Source organism: Carassius auratus, chromosome 8, assembly GCF_003368295.1.
Source record: "Carassius auratus strain Wakin chromosome 8, ASM336829v1, whole genome shotgun sequence".
NCBI classification, from domain to species: Eukaryota; Metazoa; Chordata; class Actinopteri; order Cypriniformes; family Cyprinidae; genus Carassius; species Carassius auratus.
Genome location: NC_039250.1, coordinates 26177400 through 26201304, shown reverse-complemented (window position 1 = coordinate 26201304; position 23905 = coordinate 26177400).

The following is a 23905-nucleotide window of genomic DNA, read 5'->3' as shown; positions in this document are numbered from 1 at the left end:
TTGTGAAATAGTTCTGCTTGCATTAAAGCTTAGTCTTCATCTGTGAGCTGAACAGTTTTACAGTTACATCCTTGAGATTATGTAAATTCAAATAAATGTCATGTCACAGGGTGACAGAGGTCAGTATCAAATGAGTTTGAAATTATTATTTGCAGCACAAATAAGGTTTTTTAGGATTTTTTTAAATCCCTGAAACTGTCAGAAAAGGATAAGGCCTAAGATATTTCTTAAGATGTAATGATAACAGCACAATTAGCAACAACAACAAAAAAATAACTATTTAAAATAAAGTTTTTTTTCTGGTGATTAAAGAGATGTTTAAGTCTCTCTCTCTCTCTCCATCTCTCTCTCTCTCTCTCTCTCTCTCTCTCTCTCTCTCTCTCTCTGTCTGTCTGCCACTCAGCTCACACCCCTCCCCCACTCACACTCACACACACACAGAGTCAGCACACAGAGTGACAGAGTGAGATCAGATGTCTGACAGTTTTTTAATTTTCTTTTAATCATACAGTGCTGTAAAGTCATGAAACTATGCATATTTCCTCAGAATCACTGGTTTTCTAAATTAAAAATGTTTTTTAAAGGTTTGGAAGCTGCAATTTAAAAATACAAGACGATTAATGTTTCACTTTTTACTGTCATTTCAAAAAATCACCACGACAAAACCGTTCAAGCTAACCAAAATCTGTTCGCAATTTAAGTTCCTCGATGTTTTTTCTTCATGTAGACAACGTTTGGTGTGTATAGTGTACTTCCCCTGTGAGGAGTATTCATTAATTCACAACTGTAAAATCTCAAAAATACACATTCAAATCAAAATAGCCGACTTCCTGTTGATCGTAGCTGATGACTGTGAATTAGAAAGTTGTCCGTCTTGAAAAGAACAATTTATGTACCAAGTTTGGTGTCTGTAGCTAAAACTAACCCCCCCACTTTTGACAAAAGGTGGCGCTATAGAGTGCCTCCTTCACGCCCTTTTAAAAGCTTTTGCCATTGTCTAGCTATCACTAATACTGATATGTGTTTTGAGTTTCATGTAAATCTGAGCTTGTTGTCTGCCTCAAACTCACCATAACAGAACATTCAAGTTTGACACGTTGCCATGGCAACACTATATCAGATATCAATATCCCCACAACAGATTTACATCGGCCGTGTTTTGTCATTATTCTGATGAAGTTTTAAGTAAATCGAGTAAAAATAAGATGCTGAATTCAAAGCATTTGGAAAATGACACACTTCCTGCTGCCAGTTGGTGGCGCTATAACGTTGACTCTTAATAGCCACATATATACAATCGGTATCATACAACGAACAAACCCATGAAGTTTGATCAAATTCAGGAAATGTATGTGGATGTTATTAGACATTTCCTGTTTCTCATTTCTTGCCATAAGTTCCACGCCTCGCCACGGGCAAACCGTTCGAGATATCAAAAATCCCCTCGCAATTTTTCATCCTCAATGTCTTGAGATCATGTTCACCGAGTTTCGTGGTGAACGGGTTGAAAACCTCAGAGGAGTATTTCAAATTCCAGAGCATGCTTTTTTTAAACAGCCCTGAATAGCTGACTTCCTGTTGGGCGGAGCCTATGACATAAAGTGTGAAAGTTGTTCGGCTCAATGAGATCTATAAGTGTACCGAGTTTCATATAAATACATGCAAGTGTGTGTGAGCTATGGTTCAAGAATTCTGACTGTCTTCCAGGGGGCGCTGTAGAGCCCCTGTGCCACGCCCTGGTCCCAACCTCTGCGGCGTCCTGATGGCCGCAGATTCCAATGTGTGTGCCAATTTTCAAGAGTTTTTGAGCATGTTAAGGCCCCCAAAACACCCCGGAAGGTTTAATAAAAAATAAAAATAATAATTAAAGCTGCAAGCAGCGATGATCGGGCCCTCGCACCCGGGCTCACCGCCAGCAAGCGGCTTTAGTAAAAAAAGCGAACGGCGAGAAATATGCATTTAAAGTCGTAAATATAAGTGGAATATGTCAAAGTCATTTATATGTGCCAATCTTCTTTTTGCCAGCAGGTGGCGCTATCATTATAATGGAATATTTTCCTTCAGATGTGTTCAGGCCAAGACTCTTATCAAACATTTGAAGTTTGGGGAAGATCGAATATTTTATGCCTGAGTTACAACAACTTCTCTTCCTATGGCGAGACATCAATTTTGTCATGGCGCCATGGACACGACCCTTAACAAAAACTCAAGATAGACTGACCACGAAAAAGACATTAATGTCAAAAAATTTCTAGGAGTAGTTTGTCTCAGTGTAAAATATGACACTTCCTGTTGCCAATAGGGGGCACTATATATCTTTGTTGTTCTGTCCTTTCATCTGCTCACTGCATTTGTTAACTGTGTCTTACAAGTGGTTTTTAAAAGTAAAAATTACTTCAATTTCAGTCTCTTTCAATATAAGTGTTTATATAAATGTTAATTAAAGCTTAGTTAAAATATTTTAATACATTATTAATAATATTTTTTTTATTACATTTTTATTTTAAAATTAGTTTATGTACTGTGAAAAAACAAATAATATTTTTAATGATAGGAATAACTAACATAAAAAAGATTAATAAATTATCTGAAAAATAGATTGTTCATTGTTAGTTCATGTTAGTTAATGCATTAACTAATGTAAACCAAAGAGAGCTTATTCGCACTTTTCATGATCTATAACCATTTTTAAAAATACTTTTATTGATCTATAAACATTTCTGAAATTATTATATAAAACTATATTACCAGTAAAATTCATTAGCTTTTTAAAATACATATTGTTTTACTTTGAAAGATTTTTATAAATGATTTAAATGCTTTATAGACGTTTCTAAAACAATTATTTAAAAGTAATCCTATAGCTCCATCTGGTGGTGGCCATGATAGGTATTACACACTGCAAGTTTGGTGTTGCTATCTGAACCAGTCCGAATGAAGCGTTCCTAAATGGAGCAGGAGAACAGGACAGACTGTGCATATACCTATGCAAGGCCAGGTTCACAAGCTCTATCTGTAATGCATATTTTTTTCAGAGCCCATGTTAATGGATCAGAGCATTCACACTGCACATGGTAAAAGATGTGAACAGAAAAGGTTAGAAGTAGAAAGGTGTGAAAAGAATGAATATCTAGCGCATGAGCATAGAGAGAGTTGTGAGTGCACAGGACACAGTTTGAGCAGAGGAAACGAGTTTTAAGTGCGCGCACGCTCTCCGAGCAAAAGCAGCATGTATCAGAGGACGCGTTTTTTGTCAAAGTAAAGGAAATGTGCATGCAAGCGGAGAGATTCATGCTCGCACATTATTTTAATGTGTTTTTGCGTAACAATAACATGCTCTCGCTACTGCGTCTGCACCACATACACATACTGTATACACTCTTCAAACAGTGAACCTGTATAATCTATAACAAATCTATTTCAACACCTGAAGCATCGCTACAATGAGCTCAATGACCAATGCATGACAAGAAGACATGCCTAAAAATTCAGCACTCCTGAATATGAGTATTTCACTTCCAGCCATCGAGGACAATTATATATATCACTCATAAATCATGAAATACCAGATCTATAGCATTTATTAAGATTGATGTGATTTGAAATTGGTAAAATGTACTTGGAAAAAATGTCATCAGAATATCAACGTGCCTTATTATTATGTACTTTGTGAAAAAGTATTTTTAACAATTTTATTGATCTATAAGCATTTGTAAAATATGTTTGCCTGCATTACAGCTTAGTCTTTATCTGTGAGCTGAACTGTTTTACTGTTAAATCAGCAAGATTACAAATTGTACTAGGTTTTTTTCGTCCCTAAAAATGATAGAAAATGATAGAGAGATTTCTTAAGCTGTAATGATGAAAAAAATCAACAACACACAATTACAGTTTTTTTTCTGGTGATTAAAGAGATGTTAACTCTCTCTCTCTCTCCCTATCTCTCTCTCTCTCTGTCAGGCAGGTCCTCAAGCACCCCCCCCCCCTTTCCCTCACACAGAGACAATGCCAGAGAGTGAGATCAGATGTCTGACAGTTTTATAATTTTATTTTAACCTTACAGTGTTGTAAAGTTGTGAAACTATGCATATTTCCTCAGAATCGCATGTTCTCTAAATGAAAAATGGTTTTGAAATGTTTGGAAGCTGCAATTTAAAAATACCAGACAATTAATGTTTCCCTTTTTACTGTTATTTCAAAAAATCACCACGCCAAAACCGTTCAAGCTATCCAAAATCCATTCGCAATTTAAGTTCCTCAATGTTTTTTCAACATGTAGACAAAGTTTGGTGTGTATAGTGCACTTCCCCTGTGAGGAGTATGCATTAATTCACAGCCGAATTTGCCAAAAATACATATTCAAATCAAAATAGCTGACTTCCTGTTGGTCGTAGCTTATGACTGTGAATTAGAAAATTGTCCGTCTTGATAAGAACAATTTATGTACCAAGTTTGGTGTCTGTAGCTAAAACTAACCCCCCCACTTTTGACAAAAGGTGGCGCTATAGAGTGCCTCTATCACGTCCTTTTAAAAGCTTATGCAATTGTCTAGATATCATTAATACGGATATGTGTTCTGAGTTTAATGTAAATCTGAGCTTGTTGTCTGCCTCAAAATCACCATAACAGAATATTCAAGTTTGACACGTTGCCATGGCAACACTATATCAGATATCAATATCCCCACAACAGATTTACATCGGCCGTGTTTTGTAATTATTCTGATGAAGTTTTAAGTAAATCAAGTAAAAATAAGATGCTGAATTCAAAGCATTTGGAAAATGACACACTTCCTGCTGCCAGTTGGTGGCGCTATACCGTTGACTCTTAATAGTCACATATATGCGATCGGTATCATACAACGAACAAACCAATGAAGTTTGATCAAATTCAGGAAATGTATGTGGATGTTATTAGACATTTCCTGTTTCTCATTTCTCGCCATAATTGCCACGCCTCGCCACGGGCGAACCGTTCGAGATATCAAAAATCCCCTCGCAATTTTTCATCCTCAATGTCTTGAGATCATGTTCACCAAGTTTTGTGGCGAACGGGTGGAAAACCTCAGAGGAGTATTTCAAATTCCAGAGCATGCTTTTTTTAAACAGCCCTGAATAGCTGACTTCCTGTTGGGCGGAGCCTATGACATAGAGTGTGAAAGTTGTTCGGCTCAGTGAGATCTATAAGTGTACTGAGTTTCATATAAATACATGTAAGTATGTGTGAGCTATGGTTCAGGATTTTCTGACGGTGTTCCAGGGGGCGCTGTAGAGCTCCTATGCCACGCCCGGGTTCCAGTCTCTGCGGCGACCTGATGGCCGCAGGTTCCAATGTGTATGCCAATTTTCAAGAGTTTTTGAGTATGTTAAGGCCCCCAAAAACCCCCGGAAGGTTAAAAAAAAAATAAAAATAATAAGAATAATCCTTAGGGGAACAATAGGGCCCTGCGCCCATTGGCTCGGGCCCTAATAACAAGAATAATCCTTAGAAGAACAATAGGGCTCTTCGCCCCTTCGGGCTTGAGCCCTAATTAAAGCTGCAAGCAGCGATGAACGGGCCCTCGCACCCGGGCTCACCGGCAGCGAGTGGCTTTAGTTAATAGGTGAACGGTGAGAAATATGCGTTTAAACTCATAAATATAAGTAGAATATATCAATGTTTATTCCATATATGTGCCAATCTTCCTGTTGCCAGCAGGTGGCGCTATCATTATAATGGAAAATTGGCCTTCAGATGTGTTCAGGGCAGGACTTTTATCGAACATGTGAGGTTTGGGGAGGATTGGACATTTTATGCCTGAGTTACAACAACATCCTATTTCATGGCGAAACAATGAAATTTGTCAGGCCGCCATGGACACGCCCTTTAACGAAACCTCAAGATCTTCGCAATTTAAGATCGCAAAAGGCTTTAGATTACACTGACCAAGTTTGGTGTTGATCTGAATAAATATCTAGGAGGAGTTCGTTAAAGTACAACCCCTGAAAATGGCCAAAACAACACTAATTTTGCAGAGAAAATTCCAAATAACTGACTTCCTGGTGGGATTCGGACTTCGTACCAAGAGACTTTTTCGTAGATATTGGTGTGTTACATGTGTGTACCGATTTTTGTACATGTACGTGAAACATAGCTCAAGGCGCACTCCGTTTAAAGTGTATACGCACTCCGTTGAAAGTGTATAGGTGGCGCTATTGAGCCATTTTGCCACACTCGATGGAATATTGGCCTTCAGATCTGTCCAGGCCAGGACCCTTATCACACAAGTGAAGTTTGGGCAAGATCGGACATTTTATGCCTGAGTTATAACATCTTTTATTCCCATGGCGAGACATTGAACTTCATCACGGCGCCATGGACACACCTTTTAACAAAAACTCAAGATCTTCACAACTAAACATCACACAGGTCTTTAGATTAGACTGACCACAAAAAAGACATTGATGTCATAAAATTTCTAGGAGTAGTTTGTCGCAGTGTAAAATATGTAACTTCCTGTTGCCAATAGGTGGCGCTATGACTATAACTGAATATTGGCATGTAGATCTGTTCAGGTCAAGAGTCTTATCCAACATGTGAAGCTTGGGGCAGATTGGACATTGTATGTCTGAGTTACAGCAACTTCCTTTTTCATGGCGAAACATCGAAATTTGTCAGGCCGCCATGGACCCGCCCTTTAACGAAACCTCAAGTCCTTCGCAATTTATTATCGCAAAGGGCTTTAGATTACACTGACCAAGTTTGGTGTTGATCTGAATAAATCTCTAGGAGGAGTTCGTTAAAGTACAACCCCTGAAAATGGCAAAAACAACAGCAATTTTGAAGGGAAAATTCAAAATAACCGACTTCCTGTTGGGATCCGGATTTCGTACCAAGAGACTTTTTTGTAGGTATTGGAGTGTTACATGTGTGTACCAATTTTTGTACATGTACGTGAAACATAGCTCGAGGCGCACTCCGTTGAAAGTGTATAGGTGGCGCTATAGAGCCATTCTGCCACACCCGGTGGAATATTGGCCTGAAGATCTGTTCAGGCCAGGACTCTTATCACACATGTGAAGTTTGGGGAAGATCGGACATCTTATGCCTGAGTTATAACATCTTTTATTCGCATGGCGAGACATCGAACTTCGTCGCGGCGCCATGAACAAGCCTTTTAACGAAAACTCAAGATCTTCACAACTGAACATCGCACAGGCCTTTAGATTAGACTGACCACAAAAAAGACATTGATGTCATAAAATTTCTAGGAGTAGTTCGTCGCAGCGTAAAATATGTCACTTCCTGTTGCCAATAGGTGGCGCTATGACTATAACTGAATATGGGCATGTCAATCTGTTCAGGTTCGGAGTCTCATCAAACATGTGAAGTTTGGGGCAGATTGGTCATTGTATGTGTGAGTTATAGCAACTTCATTTTTCATGGCGAATCATCGAAATTCGCCAGGCCGCCACGGACACGCCCTTCAACGAAAAGTCAGGATCTTCGCAATTTAACATCGCAAAGGCCTTTAGATTAGGCATACCAAATTTGGTGTTGATTTGAAGAACTCTCTAGGAGGAGTTCGTTAAAATACAACACATGGAAATGACCAAAATTACACAAAATATGCTCATAATATAAAAAATAACCGACTTCCTGTTGGGTTTAGAATTTCGCTCCAAGAGTCTTTTTTGTAGGTATTGGTGTGTTACATATGTGTGCCAATTTTCGTGCATGTACGTCAAACATAGCTGGAAGGCTGTTGATTTTCTTGGTATAGGTGGCGCTGTCGAGCCATTTTGCCACACCCTCTTCTGAATCCTATATCAGACGAAAATTTTCACCAGGTTTGACGAGTGTGCAAAGTTTCATGACTTTTTGAGCATGTTAAAGCCCTCAAAAATGCGATTCATTCGGGAGAAGAAGAAGAAGAAGAAGAAGAAGAAGAATAATTAAAGCTGCAAGCAGCGATGAACGGGCCCTCGCACCCGGGCTCACCGCCATCGTGTGGCTTTAGTAAAAAGGTGAACGTTGAGAAATATGCATTTAAACTCATAAATATAAGTGCAATATATCAAAGTTTATTCCATATGTGTGCCAATCTTCCTGTTGCCAGCAGGTGGCGCTATCGTTATAATGGAATATTGGCCTTCAGATGTGTTCAAGCCAGGACCCTTATCACACATGTGAAGTTTGGGCAAGATCGGACATTTTATGCCTGAGTTATAACATCTTTTATTCCCATGGCAAGACATCGAACTTCGTCATGGCGACATGGACATGCCTTTTAACAAAAATTCAAGATCTTCACAACTAAACATCACACAGGTCTTTAGATTAGACTGACCACAAAAAAGACATTGATGTCATAAAATTTCTAGGAGTAGTTTGTCACAGTGTAAAATATGTCACTTCCAGTTGCCAATAGGTGGCGCTATGACTATAACTGAATATTGGCATGTAGATCTGTTCAGGTGAAGAGTCTTAACAAAAATGTGAAGTTTGGGGCGGATTGGACATTGTATGTGTGAGTTATAGCACCATCATTTTTCACGGCGAATCATCGAAATTTGTCAGGCCGCCATGGACACGCCCTTTAACGAAACCTCAATTCCTTCGCAATTTAAAATGGCAAAGGGCTTTAGATTACACTGACCAAGTTTGGTGTTGATCTGAATAAATCTCTAGGAGGAGTTCGTTAAAATACAACCCCTGAAAATGACAAAAACAACACCAATTTTGCAGGGAAAATTAAAAATAACCGACTTCCTGTTGGGATTCGGATTTCGTACCAAGAGACTTTTTTGTAGCTATTGGTGTGTTACATATGTTTACAGATTTTCGTACATGTATATGACATGTAGCTCGAGGCGCACTCCATTGAAAATGTATAGGTGGCGCTATCGAGCCATTTTGCCACACCCAATGGAATATTAGCCTCCAGATGTGTTCAGGTCAGTACTCTTATCAAACATTTGAAGTTTGGGCAAGATCTGATATTTTATGACTGAGTTACAGCAACTTCTACTCCCATGGCGAGACATCGAACTTTGACATGGCGCCATGGACACGCCCTTTAACGAAAACTCAAGATCTTCTCAATTTAACATCGTACAGGCCTTTAGATTAGACTGACGACAAAAAAGACATTGATGTCAAAAATTTCTAGGAGTAGTTTGTCGCAGCGTAAAATATGTCACTTCCTGTTGCCAATAGGTGGCGCTATGACTATAACTGAATATGGGCATGTCAAACTGTTCAGGACAGGAGTCTCATCCAACATGTGAAGTTTGGGGCAGATTGGTCATTGTATGTCTGAGTTATAGCAACTTCCTGTTTCATGGCGAATCATCGAAATTCGCCAGGCCGCCACACACAGGCCCTTCAACGAAAACTCAAAAGCTTCGCAATTTAACATCGCAAAGGCCTTTAGATTAGGCATACCAAATTTGGTGTTGATCTGAATTAATCTCTAGGAGGAGTTCGTTAAAATACAACGCATGGAAATGACAAAAATGACACAAAATTTGCTCATAATATTAGAAATAACCGACTTCCTGTTGGGTTTCGGATTTTGCTCCAAGAGACTTTTTTGTAGGTATTGGAGAGTTACATGTGTATACCGATTTTCATACATGTACATGAAACGTAGCTCGAGGCGCACACCGTTGAACGTGTATAGGTGGCGCTGTTGAGCCATTTTGGCACACCCAATTCTGAAACCCATATCAGACGTAAATTTTCGCCAGTTCTGAGGTGTGTGCAAAGTTTCATGACTTTTCGAGCATGTTTAGGCCCTCAAAAATGCGATTCATCTTAGAGAATAATAATAATAATAATAATAATAATAAACGGAGCAATTCCAAGAGGGTCCTCACACCATCGGTGCTCGGGCCCTAATAAAAAACAAAGCAGATACAAGAGGGTCCTCGCACCTCGGTGCTCGGGCCCTAATAAACGGAGCAATTCCAATAGGGTCCTCACACCATCGGTGCTCGGGCCCTAATAATAAAAATCCTAACAATTACAATAGGGTTTCAGCACTGCGTGCTTGAACCCCTAATTACACTGTTGACCCATACTTTACACCTTAACCCACCCTTAAACTTACCCATACCTCCAACCCTCTCCCTAACCTTACCCCTATCCCACCTCAATAGCAGCAAAAGTGTTTTACAATACGATATGAACACAGTAAATACATTGTACTTATTTTTTTTTTATGTAAGTACATAGTAGTTAAGGCCACATAATATAAAGTGGGACCGATTTTACTTACCAGTGTCTTGTGCCGTGTACTTAAAAGTTACTGCCTTAAACTGTAGATTCTGTTACCTTGCTCATAATAAGTTATCATAATTTTATGATATTATTACTGTAGGCCATGGGATAATATCAGAATCAGAAAGAGCTTTATTGCCAAGTATGCTTGCGCATACAAGGAATTTGTTTTAGTGACATAAGCTTCCAGTACACAGAGACACTAACACACAGACAAAAAATAAAAAATAAAAAAATATATTGTAGGCAAATAAATTAGTGTCTAAACTGTGGGGAACATTTAACTGTTCGTGAGGTAGATTGCCTGGGGGAAGAAACTGTTTTTGTGCCTTACTGTTCTGGTATTTGCGGCTCTGAGGCGCCGACCAGATGGTAAAAGTTCAAAAATGGGGTGACTTGGATGTGAGGGATCCAGAGTGATTTTATGAGCCCTTTTTTCTCACTCTGGATGTATACAGTTCTTGAAGGGTGGGTAGGGGAGCACCAATAATCCTTTCAGCAGTCCGAACAGTTCTCTGTAGTCTTCTGATGTCTGATTTGATTTTGTTGCTGAGCCAAACCAGACAGTTAGCCTATAGAAGTACACAGTACAGACTCAATGACGGCTGAGTAGAACTGTTTCAGCAGCTCCTGTGGCAGGTTAAACTTCCTCAGCTGGCGAAGGAAGTACAACCTCTGCTGGGCCTTTTTCACAATGGAGTCAATGTCATTGTCCCACTTCAGGTCCTGAGAGATGGTGGTTCCCAGGAATCTTAATGACTCCACTGTAGTCACAGTGCTGTCCATGATGGTGAGTGGGGAAAGGTCAGGGGGGTTTCTCCTAAAGTCCACAATCATCTCCACTGTTTTGAGCGTGTTCAGCTACAGGTCCATCTCTTCACAGTCCTTACTACAGGTTTAGCAGATTTAAGTTTTTGCTTGAAGGACGGTATAAGATGAACCAGACAGTGATCAGAACGTCCCAAAGCTGTTTGTGGAACAGAGTGGTCCTTTATTGTGGTGTAAAAGTGATCCAATATATTACTGTCTCTGGTAGGACATGTAACATGCTGTCTGTATTTTGGCAGTTCACGGGAAAGAATGGCTTTATTAAAGTCCCCAAGAATGATTAAAACAGAGTCCGGGTGTTGTTGTTCTGTCTCTGTGATCTGATCAGCAAGTTTCTGTAAAGCCAGGCTTAATTGTGCTTGCGGAGGAATGTAAACACTAACCAGAATGAACGAGTGAAACTCCCGCGGCGAATAGAACGGCTTGCAGTTGACAAACTGCATTTCTAGATCAGGACATCACATCTTCTTTAACACCGTTACATCTCTACACCGCCGTTCATTGATGTAAAAGCATGTCCCGCCGCCGCGCGATTTCCCCGTCGATTCTGATTCGCGATCCGCTCTGAACAGCTGAAAGCCCGGCAGATGGAACGCGCTTTCCTGTATGGCGTCATTCAGCCAGGTTTCCGTGACACACAGAGCAACAGAGTGTGAGAAATCCTTATTTGTCCGAGAGAGCTGAAGGAGTTCGTCTGTTTTGTTAGGTAGGGAGCGGAGATTTGCCAGATGGATGATAGGCAACGGTGTTCGAAATCCGCGCTTCCTGAGTCTGACAAGCGCTCCCGCTCGCTTCCCCCGTCTGCGCGTCCTGAAGAGTTTGATCAGCGCCGCCGATAACAATGTTCAGTAAAACGTCTGAATAATTTAATTCCGGTAAAAGATCTTGTGGTGTGTTCTGCCGAATGTTCACCAGTTCATCTCTGGTGAAACTGATTGTGTTTGTTAAACAAAAAAAACAGAAAAAAAAAAACAAAAAAACAGTACAAACACTGGAGATCCAATCACTGAAGCAGCCATGCGCGGCGCCATCGAGTACACATTACACTTTTTTTGTCCAGAATTTATAAAATGCCCTAATCTCAATTTATCGGTGGACGAATAGTTGATAAAGAGTTAAATATTAATTCTGAATAATTTGCATACTAATTCGGTTCTTATTCACTGTAATTCAGTCCCCTTTGAGTTATATTGATCTTTATTCCCTTATGAATCTTACAAGGGTTGCAGTTCCTCAATATGGCCTGAATCATCTTCTTTTCAGCCATTCCCTTTTTCCTTTAATCGTTCACTATAATTTTTCATGTCACTATTTTATAAAACCAATTTGGGGCAAACATTACTATACGTGCACATTTCTGTAATTAGTGAAGGTTATCATAGACTAACAGGGCTAACCATTAGCTGTTTAACTTTAATGACTTAGTGATTTAAACGGTCCATAATTTTTTTCTCCAGCGGATATAAGTTAGTTACAACCATTCACATTTTGTGAGCAAGTGCCCGGAATTGTTGAAAATTCTCTCACAGCAATAATGTTAGTAATGACGAGAGTTTCGCTATAATTTTGCATGTCAATATCACCTTTAAGACAAATCTGGTATTTGTAAAGTTTATAAAACCAGTGATGGGACAAACTTTACTATTTATATGTGCACATTTCTGTTATTAGTCAAGGTTATCATAGATTAGCAGGGCTAACCGTTAGCTGTTTAACTTTTAATCATTTAGTGATTCAAACGGTCCATGAATTTTTTTTTTTTTTTCAGCAGATATCCTAGTTACAGCATGACTGAGCTAACTGGAGTAAGTTAGTCTCTTGTTGTGTTCAACCTTGGTTGCCTTTGTGTAATTTCTCCTTTTTCTTTCCTTTTCTTAGTTCTTTCCTTTAAGTAATCCTTACATTAGCTGTACATTTCTGTCATAAGTGCCACAATGGTGACATGTTTTCTGATTATCCCACCCACATTTTCAGGAGCCATGCAAAATCATTTGGCGACATTGGCAAGCACGGTGATACTGTTGGACACGGATGTCACTCTCTTCTGCAACAAGTAAAAATGAGAGTGTACAACAATAAGAATAAAACTCTTGCTCAACGCCGCAGAGAAAGAAGACCGTGCACGGGAATGGCAGGAGAGGCCAGACTGGCAAGAGCTCCTGTTGACCAGTATGGATATGTGGCAATATGTATGTGGCAATATACATGTAAAGTCTGTCAATATTTGTTCGAAAGCATTGTATATGACCATGAAAAACCCTGAAACAGGACAAAACAATCTTTTCTCTTGACTAGTTTATTGACACTTTGACATGGACCCTTTTCACAGCAATCATGTTGCGATGTTAATAGTGTAGTAAACACAGGTGTAATTACCTGTGATTATGGCCTTGTTCCATTTAAGATTTATCTGAGCCAGGGCACTGATATTGTGCATAGTGGCTTTCTGGCATGCATGGTTGTGGTTCACTAAATACCTTGACCTATTCCACCATTTGGGGAAATAAGCAAATTTTCCACCTCCCCTTGGGTAAAGCGATTGTAACCCACCTAAAAAACGGGTTAACCAGTTAATTGTATTTAATTATTATCATTATTTACTCATACTTTACGTTATGAGTAATGGGGCTTTTATTTTGAAAATACTTTTTACTTTGTGGGAACCCGGAAGTAGCGAACTAAAATAGTTCCGTTCGCATAACACCGCCAAAATCAGATGGAGCTCTGATATGGTTTCTTCCACGAGTTAAGAAAAAAGTGAAGAAAAGAAGTTCGAGAGCCATCCAGAAATCGTTTTTATCTGTCCTGGCTTCTATTGGAAATCCTCTCTTGGTCAGGTCTTTTTTTTTTTTTTATGAGGGGAGCAGAAGATCCAGAAGCTCCAGTCCTTGAATCACATCAAGTGAACCATTGATCCATAGATGGCGAGCCTTCCCAATGAGCCGTGAACTTTTACCACAGGATTCCGGAAGCTGTGGTAGGATTGTGTCAGTTCACCGAACCGGCATCAACAAGGTTTTCCTTTTTTTGAAGTATTTACCCTTGACTTTGACTATTCTTTTTTTTTACTGACTTGAACTCTGGAATTCCTAAGGACGACTTCCAAGGAACATTTTCAAGAAGGACATTTTATTTTATTCAAAATTTATTTTGGGCCCATAGGTGTTGTGTACACAATTGTTGTGAAGTGTTTGCTATATTTGTTAAACTAAAGTGTTACACATATCAAAACGTTAAACTGGTGTTGCTTGGTTATTACTGTACTTCTCAGCTCCTACGAACCTAGGGTGTACATCCTCAGAAGTGGGTTACACGGTAAAACTTGGCGAGCCAGCAGCCAGGAGCTTTGAGTAAGTAATAACCAGGTGTAAATATTATTTTTTTTGTTTTTCGAAAATGGATGTGATTAAGAATGAAGGTATTAAGGTCCCCAATGCCGTCATTGTATCAGGTCTGACAAATACTGATTTAGACGAAGAGATTTATGAAGATTTAAAGCAATTTGGGTCTGTTAACAGAATTGTCAAGGTTTTAGACAAAACCTCTGAGTTCTATGGTAAAGCCTTTGTAGAATATGCATCTGGTGCTGCTGTGGAGACACTTGAGAAGGATTTACCTCTTGATAGAACCAGTGATACAGATGACAATGTTGTCTTCCACGTTGAAGCTTTATCCAGTGTATACTCAAGTGAAAAAGGTACCGATCTTACCAAAACATTTCTGTCTGACCTCCAAAATATTGCAAAACTAAGTGGAAAATCTTTTGAAAATCTGCTACATGACGAGTTAGCACGAATTACTGGATTACTGAAAGAGCGAGATGAGTCTGGCAGACCTCAGGGTACAGTCGTGGCACCTGCTGAAACAGCCACAGATTCCGTTTCCCCTGATGACACTCAAATGGATTCAGTCAATGATGAGCAACGTCCTCTTGACCCCCTTAGCCCTCCTTTCAGACCTATGGCAAATGCTATGCCCATTCAATTGCCAGTATCTTCCCTCTTGCAAACTGCTGAACAATTTACTCCACCTGAGGTGCAGCGTGTAGTGGTTGAACACATCGTCAAAAGTTCTGACCTCTCTTCGCAAATACACGCATCAGTAAAAGTTAGACCTTTTTCCGGCAAGGTTCCTTGCCCGAACTTTGAAGTCGATTATGAGACTTGGAGGAACAGTATTGAATGTCACTTGGCTGATCCTACTGTTTCCAGTGCACAGCTAGTAAGACGCATTGTTGATAGTTTGCTTCCTCCTGCCGTTTCGGTTGTCAAGTCGCTTGGTTACCAAGCAAATCCAAAAGCTTTCCTTGATCTGCTTGACTCAGCTTATGCTACAGTGGAAGATGGGGACGAACTTTTCGCACAGTTTTTAAATGTTAACCAGAACTCAGGCGAAAAACCTTCAAACTATCTCCAGAGATTGCAGACCCTTTTGAATAGAATTGTGAAAATGAATCCATTTTGCCTCAAGATTCAGACAAGCAGCTCTTAAAGCAGTTCTGTAGGGGCTGCTGGAGCAATGTGCTGATTAATAACCTTCAGCTTGAGCAACGCAAAAAGAATCCGCCCACTTTTCCAGAGTTTTTACTCCTTTTACGCACAGAAGAGGACAAACAAACTGCAAAAGCAAACAGGATGAAGCAACATCTGGGATTTCAAAAACCAAAAGCTCAAGGTGCAGTGCAAGTGCATGAGGCATATATGGGAGATACATACGATCCGCCTCAGTCTTTCTCTTCCGAACAACCAGCTATGAAAAGACTTCAAAAACAAATTGTCGAACTGCAGGCTCAAATTGCTGCTTTATCAAGTTCCAAACAACAGACGTCACCTACAAACAAATCTGTAAAGAAAAAGGAAAAGGAGAAACGACAAGAGAAACCTGTTAATAAAAAGACATCAACATCAAAACTGACTTCAGAAGCCACATCCACAACAGTTAGATCAAAGCCAAGGCCATGGTACTGTTTCAGTTGTGGCGAGGATGGGCATATTGCCACAAACTGTGATGATCCTCCCAACCCCACTTTAGTGTCTGCAAAAAGAACTCTGTTAAAAGAGAAACAACAAGCTTGGGAAAAAGATCATCCAATCCCTGATAAACATTTAAACTGAACAGTGTTTCTATTGAGGGACAAATGGAAACAAATCAACCTGAAAGTCCCATAATTGAATCAAAAACCAAATCGGAAGTTAAGTTAAAAGAGCACAAAGTGACAGAAACCAGGACCTTACCAAAAGGGCTAGTTGGTAGCAAGAGCACCGCTAACGTTAAAGTTAATGGGCTTGAGTGCAATTCACTACTTGATACTGGGTCTCAGGTAACAACTATGTCAGTGTCGTTTTACAACCGTTACCTTTCTGATCAGACCATGCACCCAGTAGCTGACTTACTAGAGATTGAAGGGGCGAACGGTCAGTCAGTGCCCTACCTGGGGTATGTTAAAGTTACACTCCAGTTTCCCAAAGAGTTCATTGCTAGTCAGCCTGAATTAGAGACACTTGCTCTCGTAGTGCCAGATGTTAGGTCCAACAGTCTCACCCCGAACTAACACTCTCGATCCCCTGTACGAGCAGTTTTGTGATGATAATACATTTCGAAAGAGTGCTTACTGTGGCTACCACCAGGTCCTGAGAACTTTACAAATTAGACACAAGCATAGTTTAAATGGCAAATTAGGTCTCGTCAGCTTGAGAAATAACGAGCCAAGTGTAATCTATGCTGGTGAAAAGATAGTGCTAGAGGGATATGCAAATATTCACAATGTAAACAATGAAAGATGTGTCTTACTTGAGCAACCTACCGTGTCATCCTTACCTGGGGGAATTTTTGTCGAATGTTGTCTCCTTAATGTCCCAAGAGACACCCCATACAAAATACCTGTAGTGGTAAGGAATGAAACTGATCGAAACATTTGCCTTCCTGTTAGGTGTATAATTGGTGAACTTAGTGCTGTTAAGGAGATTGTTACGACTGAGAACACCACTAGTTGTAGTAGCCACCAGCATTCCACTAGCCAAACAAACAAGCAGCCAAGTTCAAACCTAACCTTCGACTTTGGAGAATCACTTCCCGAGGAGTGGAAAGTGGAGACAAAAGGAGACAACAAACAAGTTGAACACATTCTCAGACATTTTCTCTCATCACGATCTCGACTACGGACATGCAACAAAAGTGAAACATTCAATTAAACTCAAGGATGAGACACCTTTCAAGCAACGCCCACGTCCTATTCATCCTCAGGATTTTGACGCAGTGAAGCGTCACCTGCAGTCTCTCCTTGAAGCAGGGATCATTCGCGAATCACAGTCTCCTTTTGCATCTCCAATAGTCGTAGTCAAAAAGAAGAACGGTGATGTCAGATTGTGTGTAGACTACCGACAATTAAATATGCAAACAATCAAAGATGCGTATGCATTACCGAATCTTGAGGAATCCTTCTCAGCCCTGAGCGGATCTCAGTGGTTTTCAGTAATGGACCTGAAAAGCGGCTATTACCAGATTGAGATGACTGAGAGTGACAAAGACAAGACAGCGTTCGTGTGCCCTCTAGGGTTTTGGGAGTGGAATCGCATGCCACAGGGGATCACAAATGCGCCCAGCACTTTTCAGCGTTTAATGGAAAAGTGCATGGGGGACATCAATTTGCGTGAGGTGCTCGTGTTCTTAGATGATATTATTGTCTTTTCCAAAATGCTAGAGGAGCATGAAACCCGTCTCACGAACGTCCTGTCCCGCTTGCGAGAGAACGGTTTAAAGTTATCTCCTGAAAAGTGCCGTTTCTTTCAAACTTCGGTTTGTTACTTAGGCCATATAGTATCACGCGAAGGAGTTGAAACCGACCCTCAAAAGACAGAAGCACTTAAGACCTGGCCAAGACCTCAGACTTTAAAAGACCTTAGGTCCTTTCTTGGGTTCTCCGGGTACTATAGAAGGTTCGTGGAGGGGTATTCTAAATTAGTGAAGCCCTTAACCAACCTCACAGTTGGCTACCCTCCCGTGCGTAAAGGCGCCAAGATAACCAACATAGCCACCAAGTACCATAATCCCAAAGAACCTTTTGGAGAAAGGTGGACCCAATCTTGCCAAGACGCTTTTGATCAGATCATTGAAAAGTTAACATCCGCGCCTGTCTTGGGTTATGCAAATCCGAGATTACCTTATGTTGTTCATACTGACGCGAGCACAACAGGTCTGGGCGCAGCATTATATCAAGAACAGGATGGCCAGACCCGCGTCATTGCGTATGCGAGTCGGGGTCTCTCGCAGTGTGAAGCCCGCTATCCAGCCCACAAGCTGGAATTTTTAGCTTTAAAGTGGGCCATTACCGAAAAATTCCATGACTATTTATATGGCAACGTGTTCACAGTCATTACTGATAACAACCCTTTGCAGTATGTTCTAACTAAAGCCAAACTAGATGCTACTAGTTATCGATGGTTAGCAGCCTTGTCTACGTTTACTTTTGACATCAAATATCGCGCCGGCAAGCAAAATCAAGACGCCGATGGCCTGTCAAGGAGGCCACATGGTGAACTAATCAGTGACAGTGCATCTCAAGAAGAGAGTCAAAGAATACATGACTTTACCTCATACCATCTTGCACCTGTGAACGTTGTCCAAGCCACATGTCAACTCCACACAATTTTTCAAAATGATCCTGAATCAGAATCAGAATCAGAATCAGAATGAGCTTTATTGCCAGGTATGTTTACACATACGAGGAATTTGTTTTCGTGACAGAAGCTCCGCAGTACAACAGAATGACAGCGACAGAACATAAAACACATAATAAAAGAATAAAAAATACAAATATGTAGACAGTGAATGACAATATACAAATGACAATTGTAGGCAGGTATATTACAAAGTGAAGTTATGTATGTACATATATATTGTGTGCAAAATTTAAGTGTATACTAAGTATGTGTGTTAGATAAATAAAGTGTGTGTGTATATAAATATAAAGTGTAGTGTGTTCGCCATTATTGTCAGCTGTTCATAAGATGGATTGCCTGAGGGAAGAAACTGGTCCTGTGTCTGGTCGTTCTAGTGCTCAGTGCTCTGTAGCGTCGACCAGATGGCAACAGTTCAAAGAGGGAGTGTGCTGGATGTGAGGGGTCCAGAGTGATTTTGACAGCCCTTTTTCTCACTCTGGATAAGTACAGTTCTTGAATAGATGGGAGAGTTGAACCGATGATTCGCTCAGCAGTCCGGACTACTCTCTGTAGTCTTCTGAGGTCAGATTTAGAAGCTGAGCTGAACCAGACAGTTACTGAAGTGCAGAGGATGGATTCAATGATGGTGGAGTAGAACTGTTTCAGCAGCTCCTGTGGCAGGTTTAACTTCCTCAGCTGGCGGAGAAAGTACAACCTCTGCTGGGCCTTTTTTACGATGGAGTCAATGTGAATGTCCCACTTCAGGTCCTGAGAGATGGTGGTTCCCAGGAACCTGAATGACTCCACTGCAGTCACAGTGCTGTTCATGATGGTGAGTTGGGGGAGTGCAGAGGGGTCTCTCCTGAAGTCCACGATCATCTCCACTGTTTTGAGGGTGTTAAGCTCCAGGTTGTTGAGACTGCACCAGACAGCCAGCTCTTTTACCTCCTGTCTGTAAGCAGACTCGTCACCGTCCTGAATGAGGCCGATGAGTGTGGTGTCATCTGCAAACTTCAGGAGCTTGACAGAGGGGTCCTTAGATGTGCAATCGTTGGTGTACAGGGAGAAGAGCAGTGGGGAGAGAACGCAGCCCTGGGGAGCTCCGGTGCTGATTGTACGGGTGCTGGATGTGTATTTTCCCAGCCTCACTAGCTGCTGCCTGTCTGTCAGGAAGCTGTTGATCCACTGACAGACGGAGGTGGGCACGGAGAGCTGATTTAGTTTGGGCAGGAGGAGGTTTGGGATGATCGTGTTGAAGGCCGAGCTGAAGTCCACAAACAGGATCCTCACATAAGTCCCCGGTCTGTCTAGGTGTTGCAGAACATAATGCAGTCCAATGTTTACTGCATCGTCCACAGACCTGTTTGCTCTGTAGGCAAACTGAAGAGGATCCAGCAAGGGCCCAGTGATGTCCTTCAGGTGGGCCAGCACCAGTTTTTCAAATGACTTCATGACTACAGACGTTAGAGCCACAGGCCTGTAGTCATTTAGTCATTGTAGTCATTGTAGTCAACTGTCTCCATGTTACATTGAGTCACTTGCCGTGCATCCAGATGCTATTCCCTCAGCATTTTCTGATGATGAAAATCTTAGTGGTCTTTCAACCATCCCTAAGTACAATGAGGCTGAGATAGCTGAGTTGCAACGAGCTGATCCGGTAATCAGTGTAATCATAAAGTCATGTGAGTCAGCAGAACCTGTCCCTGATGGTAATAACTGTCCTGAACTCCAGCTCATGCTCAAAGAAATGAGTCGATTTGAAATAAGAGACAGTCTGTTGTATCGGAAGAGACAGTGTGACAACAAAACCATCTACCAGCTTGTTTTACCCAAAACATTGAGAACCCCCGTGCTCTACAGCTTACATGATGAAATGGGCCATTTAGGAGCCGAAAGAACCCTTGAGCTAACTAGATCTCGGTTTTATTGGCCAAAAATTTATTTCGATGTTGAATCTAAGATTAAAAGCTGTCCAAGGTGCGTTAAAAGGAAGAGCCAACCCGACAAAGCCGCACCTTTAGTCAATATACAGGCAAGTCGGCCGATGGAACTGGTCTGTATGGACTTTTTGTCCATTGAACCTGACAGTCATAATTACAAGGACATTCTGGTCATAACTGACCACTATACAAAATATGCAACTGCTATCCCAACTCGAGACCAAAAAGCCCTAACGGTAGCCAAATGCCTTTGGGAACAGTTCTTTGTCCATTACGGGTTCCCTGAACGTCTTCACAGCGACCAAGGCCGTGATTTCGAATCACAGGTCGTCAAAGAGTTGTGTGTTTTGGTCGGTACTAAGAAAGTGAGAACGAGCCCCTACCATCCTCGGGGAAACCCCGTCGAGCAGTATAACCGCACGTTGCTCAGCATGTTGGGTACGCTCAAGGACAAAGAGAAAACTAGGTGGCGCGAGTACTTCCGACCCCTTACTCATGCATACAATTGCACAAGGAGTGACGTCACCGGGTTTTCACCCTATGAATTAATGTTCGGGCGCCAACCTAGACTGCCCATAGACATTGCGTTCAGGTTACCAGTTAAGAACAATCCGGGCATGTCTCACTCACAGTATGTGAAAAACCTTAAAACATACTTGAAAGAAAGTTATCAGTTAGCATCCGCTAATGCAAAGAAAATTGCTGACAAAAACAAACGCAGATTTGACAAGCGAGTAAGGGAGTCAACACTTGACACAGGTGATAGAGTTCTAGTGCGAAATCTCCGTTTTCGTGGTAAACATAAACTCGCCGATCGGTGGGAGTCCACTATTTATGTTGTACAAAAGAAAGCTGGAGATATACCTGTGTATGTAGTCTGTCCTGAGGGTCAGGAGGGACCCTTGTGCACACTCCACCGCGATTTACTGCTCCCTTGCGGATTTCTATCTGAAGAGGATGAGAAAATGGCAAAGCCAAAGCAAGCCTCAAAACCCAAAACAAGACAAATTTCCGTCTCTCCAGAGGAAGATACCCTTGATTTTGACAGTGATGATGACTACATTCAGAGCTATTACCCCACAACAATCAGGACAACCACAAGGGTTATTCAACCAAACAATGTGAACTCTAACACGCATGATACCCAGGAGAATCTCTCCAATGTTGAGGAATCTGAAAACTTACCTATGGACTTACCTTCCGAAATCCTGGATCAACCTGTGGAAAAACCATGGACAAACCAAAATGGAAACTTAGTGGAAGTGACACAAAATGAACTGAAACCTGGAGATGAACAAGAAAGTGGACTCACCGAAATGGAACATGACCTACTGGACAATTACTCTCATACCGAAACTCCTGAGAAAGTCGAACAGTCCAAAGATATTGAACAGAGACAATCTCCTGAAATGGACAATGCAGAACAAGATGTCAGTTCTTTTGAGCTAGCAGACTCAGATGCTCCAAACAACCAGACTGCTGACCAAATACGCAGATCTGAACGGTTGAGAAAGCCAACTGTTAAGTTTACTTATCCACAGCTTGGTAAACCTTTGATTTCATTCGCACAAACTATATTAGATGGGTTTAACAAAGTTTTGGTTGAAACATTTGAAGGTACTCCTGTCCTTGCAATAACATGAAGGGACTCATGTTAATTAAGAGGGGGAGGGTGTAACCCACCTAAAAAACGGGTTAACCAGTTAATTGTATTTAATTATTATCATTATTTACTCATACTTTACGTTATGAGTAATGGGGCTTTTATTTTGAAAATACTTTTTACTTTGTGGGAACCCGGAAGTAGCGAACTAAAATAGTTCCGTTCGCATAACACCGCCAAAATCAGATGGAGCTCTGATATGGTTTCTTCCACGAGTTAAGAAAAAAGTGAAGAAAAGAAGTTCGAGAGCCATCCAGAAATCGTTTTTATCTGTCCTGGCTTCTATTGGAAATCCTCTCTTGGTCAGGTCTTTTTTTTTTTATGAGGGGAGCAGAAGATCCAGAAGCTCCAGTCCTTGAATCACATCAAGTGAACCATTGATCCATAGATGGCGAGCCTTCCCAATGAGCCGTGAACTTTTACCACAGGATTCCGGAAGCTGTGGTAGGATTGTGTCAGTTCACCGAACCGGCATCAACAAGGTTTTCCTTTTTTTGAAGTATTTACCCTTGACTTTGACTATTCTTTTTTTTTACTGACTTGAACTCTGGAATTCCTAAGGACGACTTCCAAGGAACATTTTCAAGAAGGACATTTTATTTTATTCAAAATTTATTTTGGGCCCATAGGTGTTGTGTACACAATTGTTGTGAAGTGTTTGCTATATTTGTTAAACTAAAGTGTTACACATATTAAAACGTTAAACTGGTGTTGCTTGGTTATTACTGTACTTCTCAGCTCCTACGAACCTAGGGTGTACATCCTCAGAAGTGGGTTACACGATGTATATGTATCAAAAAAGGGGGAACAAGAAAGATATTTAATAATTGCTCTAGTCTAGTCCGGTCTAGTCAAGAAAGTACGGGAAATGTGCTGCATGTGCGTGCTGCTGCTAATCTTAATGCGCCTCGAACTTGCTGATGTTAATGTTAGCATTAGCAAACTATGTTATTATAACTTACAATGTAAAGACGTGTTTCCACGCGTCTGGAGGTCTCGCGGCACGGTAGACGCGAATTCTCCTCATTTGCGCATCTAGTTACAAGAGATTCTGAGTTATGAAAAGGACCATTGCAAGCTGATAGCCACCGGCTTTTGTGGTGGAAAATTGGCAGTAATACCCCCACCTTGCGCAGCTGTAGCTTACCTGAGTGTCCTGGGACATCAGTGCGGTCAGAGCGCGTCTTCTCAACAGCTGGACATATAGTGAATAAAAAACGCTCTTCTCTGGACCCCGAACATTTTTATCGACTTGTTTTTCTGTCCAATAAATTTGTAATGGACCTAGTTTTTTGCGCATTTCATTATGCCTGCCTAGTGTCACCTAGTGTCAGTTATGTTCAATAATAATAAAAAAAAAAAACACACATGGCCTGTTCTCAAGTCCATTTGAAGTTTTTTTTTTTTTTTTACCTTTGTTTGAAATGGATAATAGTATTTTGTTATTTTTAGTGATCTCCGACTGGCGAAGTCGAACATCACTAGCGCCAGCATGAATAGCAATCTTACTGTATTTATGTTTAGCATTAGCCAGCACTTTTAAATTTGCCAAG